Below are 9,698 nucleotides of genomic sequence, written 5' to 3' on the forward strand. Positions count from 1 at the left end.
ACAACAACCAATACTTACCTTCCAGAATCCAACTACTCCAAGCTGGAGACTCACACTTAGGAAGGATCCAACCAACTTTCAGTTACTAAGGCCCACCTACCAGGTCCTGATTGCTTCAACAAGAGACTTCTAGCCCATAGCTGATTGTTAACAACATCACCTTTCGTGGATCCATAGTTAATACCCTTGGTACCAGTAGTCAGGAAATCGGGAGATGTATTGCACTGGGAAAATCTTCAGTTAGGGACCTCTCCAAATTATTGTAAAGTGATGATAGACTAATGTAGACTAAAGTGTGATTGATTCATGTCATAGTCTTCCTTATTACTTGCTGTGCCTCTGAGAGCAGGACAATGAATAAGGGTGACAGGAAAAGAATTGATGCCTTTGTGCTGCGGTGTTGAAGAAGAGCACAGAACATCACATCGATGACCAACAGAACAAATAAATATGTCTTGGAGAGAGTGCAGCTGGAGTGCTCTTCGGAGGCAAGAATTATCAGGCTTTGCCTCATATACTTTGGGCATGTTGCTAGAAGGGGCTTTTCCTTGGTGAAGGACATGATGCTGGGAAAGGTGGAGGGTTGGGGAACAAGAGGAAGACCCTCAACCAGGTGGATTGACAAGGTGACTGCTACAATGGGCTCTAGTGTGTCAGGAAGTGTGAAGATGGTGCAGGATAGAGGATTCAGATCTTTTGTTCATGGGGTCACTATGAGTCATATTTAACTTTATGGCACCTAACACCAAGAATGAGCCACGGTGTAATTTCTAAGCCTAGTTTTCAAGATACTTTACCTTAGCTTTTGTACTTTTAAAATACAGTGTAGAAAAGTGAAGAGCAATTTAAAGTTGTTGCAGAAAAGACTATGTGGGACAGAGCTATGTTATAACATCTGTGGTCCTTTATGACAGCTATCTACTGTTGAGCAACAAAATTACTTCAGCCACATGAATGGCTTCAAAGACGACCAGCGTTAAGAACTGAATGCTTGCTCTTAGCCCAAATGCTGATCTACAAGATTGTACAAAATGACTGCTTATTCACTGTGTTTTGAGGTTAGTGCTACACAATGGTAGCTAATGTTTTTTCCATAGCATTAAGTAAAGCAGATCTGTATAAAAAAAACCTAAAGCTTGTGGATGCCACTTTAGACAAGGTAGTGGAGAGAGACTGAGAAAGTGGAACAGATATTATTAATGAAGGCTGGAATAGAGGTAGTAATAACTAGTAAGGGAGTATATATAAACACTTAGGAAAATGCAAAACACTGTCAATGTTACTATGAAAGAATTTGCAAAACTACTATCTGCTGTTTATGTCATGTACTATGGAATTGGAACTGGCTCTTACCTGACATTCCAACAGGTTTTCAGAGGCAGTAAATCACATAGAAACAGATGTCTCAGGAACATTGAAAATTACCCAAATATGCTGACAAAGGTAGAAAAGATTGAAGCTGTTAAGAATTTAAATTTTCTTGGATTTCCAATTTTCACCTTTGGAAGCAACAGTCGAGAAATCGACCAAGGTCTTCTGTAAAGTATTAAAGAACAATGATGTCAGTTTGAAGACTAAGGTGGACCTACCTCAAGCTCTTTTTTTAAAAAATCATTTTTATTTGCTTCATATGTATGTGAATTTTTTACAATAAATAATGAAGACTGAAAAAGAACTTTCAGTGATATTGGCAAAAGATATTGAATATACTATGAGCTAAAAAAAAAAAACCCAAAACAAACAAACAAGCAAAAAAAACAACCAACAAACAAAAAAAACCCCAAAACAATAAAAAGGATACATGGTGACATTAAAACTTATGCTACTAACCAAGATATATCTTTCTTCATACATTTTCAGGTTATGTGGGGGGCTAGAAATTATGAAGATCAATGTGATGTCAGGATTGGAGCAAGACTCATCGGCAACCTGTGTTATGCAGATGATAGAACCTTGCTAGCCAAAACAGAGGAGAAATTCAAATGTTTGTTGCAGAAGGTCAATGACTGCAGCCTTCAATATGGATTGCACTTCAATATCAAGAAAACAAAGATGCGAATCACTAGGCCAATAACCAGTATCATGATAGATGGGGGAAAGAATGAAGTTGTTAATGGTCTCATCTTGTTTACATCCACAGTCAATAACCTTGGCACCAGCAGTCAGAAAAATAAAAGACAGTTTACATTAGGAAACTCTGCTGTCAATGATATCTCTAGAGTGCTAATGAGCAATAGTCTCAGTCTAGAGACTAATGTGCACATGATCTGGACTATGGTCTTCTCAATTGTTTGCTATGCATCTGAGAGCTAGACAATTACTAAAAATGACAGAAGAAGAATTGATGCATTTGAGTTGTGACTCTGGAGAGTCACATACCATGAAAAGATTTTGAAATTCTGTCTCATACACTTTGGGCATGTTGTCAAGAGATACCAGTCTTTGGAGAAGGCCATCATATTTGAAAGGGAGGAAGGTCAAAGCATGAGACAAATATTCTGGATGAGATGAATTGAGACAGCAGTGTCTGTGGTAATGTAGTTAGGTGTTTCAGAAATGGTGGGATTGTCTCTGTATAAGGCAAGGTTCAGAGCCATTGTGTATAGGATTGCTATGAGTCATAGCCAACTTGATGGCATGTAAAATCAATACAATAACTAACCAAGAAGTCAGGGATTTTGAATATACCACATTTCTTACAGGAGAAAAATGGCAAATCTCTTTCTATAAAAATTTACAGCCTTGGAGAGTTAATATAAACTTGAATTGACTCAAAGGCAAGGGAATTTGCCAAAACAGTAAATTTGTTTTGGAAGATGCACATCCAGGATGTTATTTGCAAGTGAAGATAGTGCAACTTCATCTTACACACTTTGGACTGTCTAAAGGGGCCAGACTCTGGAGAAGGACAATACCCTTATACAAATAGTGGACCAGCAAAAGAGAAGTTCCTCAATCAGATAGACTGATACAGTGAGTGAAACAATGGTCTTAAACTAAGCAGTTATTCTAAAGGGTTATAAAAGATTCCATTCTGCTGCACAGACTGTTGCTGTGAGTTGTAACTGACTGGACAGCATATAAAACAACAACAAAAACAATAGAACGCTATTTTTAATAACCTTAAAGTAGTTATTTGAACATTCCAGTAACTCTAGGATATAAGGTAGAAATATGTGTTAGCTTGTCTTTGCAAATGTAATAACCCAGAACACCAGGGGGCAGTTTTCAAACCATCCTCTATAATGGCTGTGTGGGAGTTAATTCAGTGACACACACCGAAAAAATACTGAAGAGAGTTGATTTGTGTCAAACATTTAGCCCTAATAATTTATGATAAGATAAAAGAGAAAACTATACAGTGCTAGCTATTGTGTCAGTATTGGATGACTCTGTGGGGAAAAGAGGTTTAATTGTTATCTAGTAGGAAAAAGGTTGATAAAAATTAAGGGAACCACAAGTTCAACAGGTCGTATTCTAATGATTGTTAAAAGAGAGTGGACCCTGGGAATTTGTGGGAGAGTCAATAAAAAGAAGAAACTTAGTGAGAAAAAGCTAAATCTGTTTACTTCACAAATATTGTAGGAGTTTTCTACATTCCAGGAAATTTAATGGAAATATTTCTCTTCCTGTATCTTTAGAAAATATTCAGTATGATTTTACTATTTTTTCTTTATTATTTTTACTTAAGCATTAATATCTATGTCGTGTTGGGTACCTTAGAATCGGACTCTACCCATAGTCGAGGCTCCAGTGGGTTAATTGCACGGAGGGAGATTGACCATCCAAAAACTAGGAGCCCTCGTCTATTCTGTGCCAACCTTATTATCTCTGACACACCTACATCCATTATCCCAGTCACTGAATTAATCCTTCTCATCAAGGGTCTTCCTTTCTTGCTCTATCCCCCCTACCCTCCCATGTATGACATCCTTCTCCAAAGACTTGTCAGTCTTTTGCAACATGCTCAAAATAATTCAGATGAAGCCTCAGAATTTGTCCCTCGAAGGAGCAGCCTGCTTTCCCTTCTCTAGGACGACCATGTTTGTTCTCCTAGCAGTCTATGGTATATTCAATACTCTTCTCCAGTACCACAATTCAAAGGCATCAATTCTATCATCCCTAGTCATTGTCCAGCTTTCTGATGCATAGCAAGTAATTGCAAAAACCATGACCTGGATCCGGTGCAACTTAGTCTCCAGACTAACATCATTGCTCTTCAATATTCTGGAGTGGTCACTGACAGCAGACTTTTCCCATTCAATTAATCTTTCGATTTCCTGGATTCTCATACGAAGAGTATTTATTGCAAAACCAAGAAACTAAAACTGCTAACAATCTCAACCTCTTCAGTCTATCATGATGCTACGAATTCGCCCAGTGGTGAGAATCTTTATTTTCTAGATGTTAAATTCAATCCATATTGAAGGCTGAATTCCTTGACCTTCTGAAGCAAATACATCTGGTCCTCCTCAGTTTCAGGAAGCAAGGTTTTGTCATCTGAATAACGCAAGTTGTTGTTGAACCGTCCTCAAATTTTGATGCCACATTCATCAAATAAATGTTCTACATACAGTTTGAAAAGATATGGAAATAGGACATGTCCCAGGAATGCACCCTTTCTCGATTTTGAACCAGTCATTGTTTCCTTGCTCTGTTCTGATGCCTTCCTTGTGGACCAAGTATAGGCTTCACATAAGCACAATCAAGTGTTCTGGAATTCCATTCTTCTTAGAGTCAGCTACAGTTTGTTGTAATCCACACAAGCAAATGCCTTTGCAAAGTCAATGAAATATAGTCAGACATTCCTCTGGTACTCTCTCCTTTCAGCCAAGAGCCATCTAATATTAGCTATAATATCCCTAGTAACATAGCCTGTTCTAAATCCACCATGCATATCCTGCAGTTCTCAGTTAATGTGCTGTTCCAGACATTTTGGGATAATTTTCAGCAGAATATTGCTTGCATGTGATACTAATGATATTTTTCAATAATTTCCACAATCTGTCAGGTCATCTTTTTGTGGAATAGGAACAAATATGGATATCTTCTAGTTAGTTGGCCAGGTGATTGTCCTCCAGATTTCTTGGCACAACTTGGTGAGCGCATCAAGGACAGCATCTGTTTGTTGAACTATGTCATTGGTATGTCATCAATTGCTGGGGCCTTGTTTTTTGCCAATTCCTTCAGAACACCTTGAACTTCTTCCTTCATCATCACGGGCTCTTGCTCATACATTGTTTCATTAAATCCTCTGTAAGCCAGTTCCTTTTGGTACAGTGACTCTGTATACTCCTCCCATCTTTTTTTAGTGCTTCCTGGATCATTTAATATTCTGCCCATAACAACTTTAAGTATTGCAGCTTGAGGCTTGAATTTGTTCTTCAGTTCCATCAATGTAAGAAATGCTAAATGAGTTTGGCTTTAATTAAATAATTAATACACGTATTGATACTTTATCTACTTTTCTATAAATTAGGAGCCTAGTAGTGCATTGGGTTAAGGATTAATCTGATAACAAATTGATTGTTAAAACCCATGGAATAACTAGTGATTTGGAACCACAGAGAATCACCACCTTGGGTTTGTAGCAGGAGTCTTTTCTAAACCAGCAGAGTTCCTTTAGAGCTGCTGTAGGTTGAAATCAACTCAGATCATTATTTTTTGTTAATAAAAGATTACTATAGGTAATTTTGAAGTAGATTTTGAATAAGATAGACTTTACTTGACTCCAGAAAATATATGTCCCCAAGTTTATGAGGTGCATAATTCTTTCTTATCATGTTTTTCCTCAGTCAATAAGAAGACAGTTCATTTTCCTTTCACCTGAAACAGAATTGCTAGTAAATTAAGATTCCCTTCTGCAACTTCTGCTGTTTCTTTTTATTTACAGCATATAAAGAAATAGGTAAAGACACTATTAATGACAAATGATAACAATTATGTCCACTTTTCTCCGTTGAGATTTACAATATATATTTAGTTCTGACTTCTAACATCTTTTGGGACTTGCCTATGTCTACATTTTGTTCCCAAATAGTGACCTTCATCATGTGAGTCACATACAGTCTCCAGTATCAGTGCTGGTTGTGCTAAACCTGAATCATCTTAGAGGGACATTATCATGGTAACATTGTACTAGTTGTCAAGATTATCTGAAGCAATCTTGTAGGAAAGTTAAGATTTTATCTGATAGGATTTCAAAGAGTATACATTTACTGAACTAACTTTCTTATGACTTTCTCAGAAAAACTAAAATCTTCAATTATTCATATGGCATATAATAACTTAAACAGCAGGGAAAAATAAATATAATGATGAACATATGTGATAGTAAGTATGTGTATGTTATATATTTCAGATCCACGATATTCTTTTTTTTAAATTTTATTTTAATAATTTTAATGAACATTTACAGATTTCTTGGATTTACATTCATTCATTGTTGCACTTTTCTCCCTCCCCATCCCTCCACCTCTCCCCATCCCCCTAGTTCATTCCTCTCTTTGAAAAGTAAAAGAAAAATTTTTTCTTTAGTCAGATCCACAATATTCTAATAAAGACCAAAATTAAATAATTGTGTTCTTTTTAGTTTTGTCAACTTCACTAGGTTCCAATAACCAAATAATAGTTTGAAAATAAACATTGTTGGAAAATACAGGATGTTGCTGTTGTTACATGTCGTAGAGTCACCTATGACTCATAGTGACACCATATGTACAACAGCTCTGAAGACGGCCCTGTCCTGAGCTAGTCTCACTGACTCCAACATACCTACCCACATTGCCCTAGTTACTGTATCAATATATCTCATAAGGGATCTTTTTCTCTTGCACTGTACCTCTATCCTTCCAAGCATAATATCCTTCTCCAGGGATTGGTCTTTCCTGGCCACATGCTCAAAGTACAATTCTTCTTCTTAGTCATTGTCCAGCTCTCTGATGCAGAGCAAGTAATTGTGAAGACCATGAACTGGAACAGGTGCCCCTTCGTCTCTAGACTGACATCATTGCTTCTCAGTACTCTGGAGAGGTCCCTGAAAGCCAGTTTACCTAATGCAATTTGTGTTTTGATTTCCTGACTGTTGGTGCCAAGATGTTTATTGTGGAGCTGAGCAAGCTATAACTGTTTACAACCTCAATCTCTTCTCCATCTGTGATGGTGTTACCATTGGCCCAGAGTTTTTTACTTTCTGCAGCAAGCACTCCAGGTCTGCCTCAGTTTCGGCAAGTAAGATTGTGTCATCTACATAATGTAGGTTACTGATGAGTCTTCCTCCTATACTGATGCCACATTCCTCCTCATAAAACCCACCCTCCTGAATGATCTGTTCTCCATATACCCAAATCAGATCACAGAAAGGAAGATAACTACACTGTCACATGATGCTCAGATTAAATCATTGATTAAGTAACTCCCAAACCCCTGAGAATTATGCCCTAGTCAAAGTGACACGTAAATTTAATGACAGCCACTAATATTCTGACCTAAGGTTATAAATCATATCCAAGGATATTGTCTAACTTTCTCATATAGAGCCGTGTGGAGTCAAACTACCAAAGAAGCATAGACCTTGATTTAGTGGCACAGCTCCCTAGCAGAGATACCATAAGTGGTTGGCTTTAACTAGTCGACAGTTAATACTTTAAAGTTTAGAAGGTTAGAAGTCCAAATTCAGGGTGCTAAATCTAAGGGAAGTTCCCCTCTCCCTCTGTCTTTTGTGAAGGAAATTTTCCTCCAGCATTTGTAGACCTGGTATTCTCTGAAGGACTTTATATGTTCTGTATTTTCTTCATTTTAAGTGACTATGTCACAGGGGGGCCTAGGTCCAAAAAATATGCCCTCCACAATTACCTTTTATATGGAACATAAATGTAAGATATATACATTGATTCCACCTGGTTGCTCAGTAATCAGTTCAATTACATCTGTGGAAGGAATCACTGAAGAAGTTTAATATTGGCAGAGAAAACAAGCCAAGTGCCGATTATGGAACGGACCATCAACTACTCATAAACAAGTTCAATTTAAAGCTAAAAATGGTCAAATCAAATCCACAGGAAACGTCAGTCACCAAGATGTCATTCCCAAAGTACAAGCCATCGCGCCTGGCCACCCTACCTGCTACACTCGACCCAGCTAAGTACGACATATCTCCAGAGACCCAGCGGGCTCAAACCGAGTGGATGGCCATTAGATCCAGGCTTAAACGGGAGTATCAGCTTCAGTTCAACGACCCCAACAAGCAGATGATCATTGAAGATCCTGCCTTGACTCGTTGGACCTATGCAAGATCAGCGAATGTGTATCCCAATTTCAGGCCCTATCCTAAGCTCTCCCTCATAGGAGCTGTGTTTGGCCTTGGGCCCCTTTTCTTCTGATACTATATTTTCAAAACCGAGAGAGATAGGAATGAAAAACGTATCCAGGAAGGAAAATGGGAATGACCATTTAACATCTCTTATTAAGTTTGACTGAGATGACTATGTATTATTGCTTAAATAAATCTTCTATTAATCATTAAAAAAATCCAGAGGAATAAAAATTTGACTTTGAGTCTGTCCTGTCTAAATTTAAAAACCAACTCAGAAACAGGTTTGAGGCATGGAACACTAATGAATGAAGACCAGATGAGTTGTGAGAGGGTATCAAGAATATCATCCATAAGAAAGCAAAAGATCATTAAAAGACAGAAGAAGAAGAAAAGACAAAAATGTATGTAAAAAAGAGACTCTGAATATTATACTAGAATGCTGAGCAGCCAAAACAAAGGGAAGAAATAAAGAAATTAAGGAGCTGAATAGACAATTTCAAAGGGCAGCAGGGGAAGACAAAGCAAACTATTATAATGTAATGTGCAAAGAACTGGAGTCTGAAAATCAAAAGGGCCATATTTGCTCAGCATTTCTTAAGCTGAAGGAACTAAAGAACAAATTCAAGACTCAAGTTGTAATAATTCAGGATAGAATTATTATCTCTGGGTAGAAAACTGAATGATCCAGGAGGATTAAAAGAAGATAGGAGGAGTATAAAGAGTCATTTTACCAAAAAAGAATTGGTTGACACAGAAGAATTTAAAGAAATAACATAGGACCAAGAGGAAGTGGTGATGAAGGAGTTCAGGCTGCTCTGAGGGACTTGGTAAAAAATAAAGCCCCAGCAATCGAAGGACTACCCATTGACATATCTCAACAAACTGATGTTGCTCTGGATGTGCTCAGCAGGTTGTGCCAAGAAATCTGGAGGACACCTAGCCAACATTTTAGAAGAGATCCGTATTTATTCCTATTAGAAAAAAATGGTCACCTGACAGAATGTGGAAATTAGCGTACAATATCATTCATATCACATGCAAGCAAAACTCTGTTGAAGATTATCCAGAAACCACTGGGGCAGTACTTTGATTGAGAAGGACCAGAAATACAAGCTGGGTTTAGAAGAGGCTGTGTCACTAGAAACATTATTGCAAATGTGAGATGGACCTTGGCAGAAAACAAAGAGTACCAGAGGAATGTTTATCTGTGCTTCATTGACTATGCAAAGGCATTTGTGTAGATCACAACAAATTGTGATTAATCTTGAGGAGAACGGGAATCCTAGGACACTTGATTGTGCTTGTGTAAAACCTATACTTGAACCAGGAAGTGGTTCTCAGAACAGAGCAGGGAAACTACATGGTTCAAAGTCAGAAAGGAAGT

The 9,698-nt window shown here is 37.7% G+C and overlaps 1 pseudogene; it reads left to right on the plus strand.

The window, feature by feature from the left end:
* The first annotated feature begins 8,039 nt into the window (after positions 1-8,039).
* Positions 8,040-8,381, plus strand: LOC102864225 (annotated as a pseudogene).
* Positions 8,382-9,698: the final 1,317 nt, after the last annotated feature.

Source organism: Elephantulus edwardii, unplaced genomic scaffold (genome assembly GCF_000299155.1).
Source record: "Elephantulus edwardii isolate Elephantulus edwardi_28Jun2011 unplaced genomic scaffold, EleEdw1.0 scaffold00147, whole genome shotgun sequence".
Taxonomy (NCBI): Eukaryota; Metazoa; Chordata; class Mammalia; order Macroscelidea; family Macroscelididae; genus Elephantulus; species Elephantulus edwardii.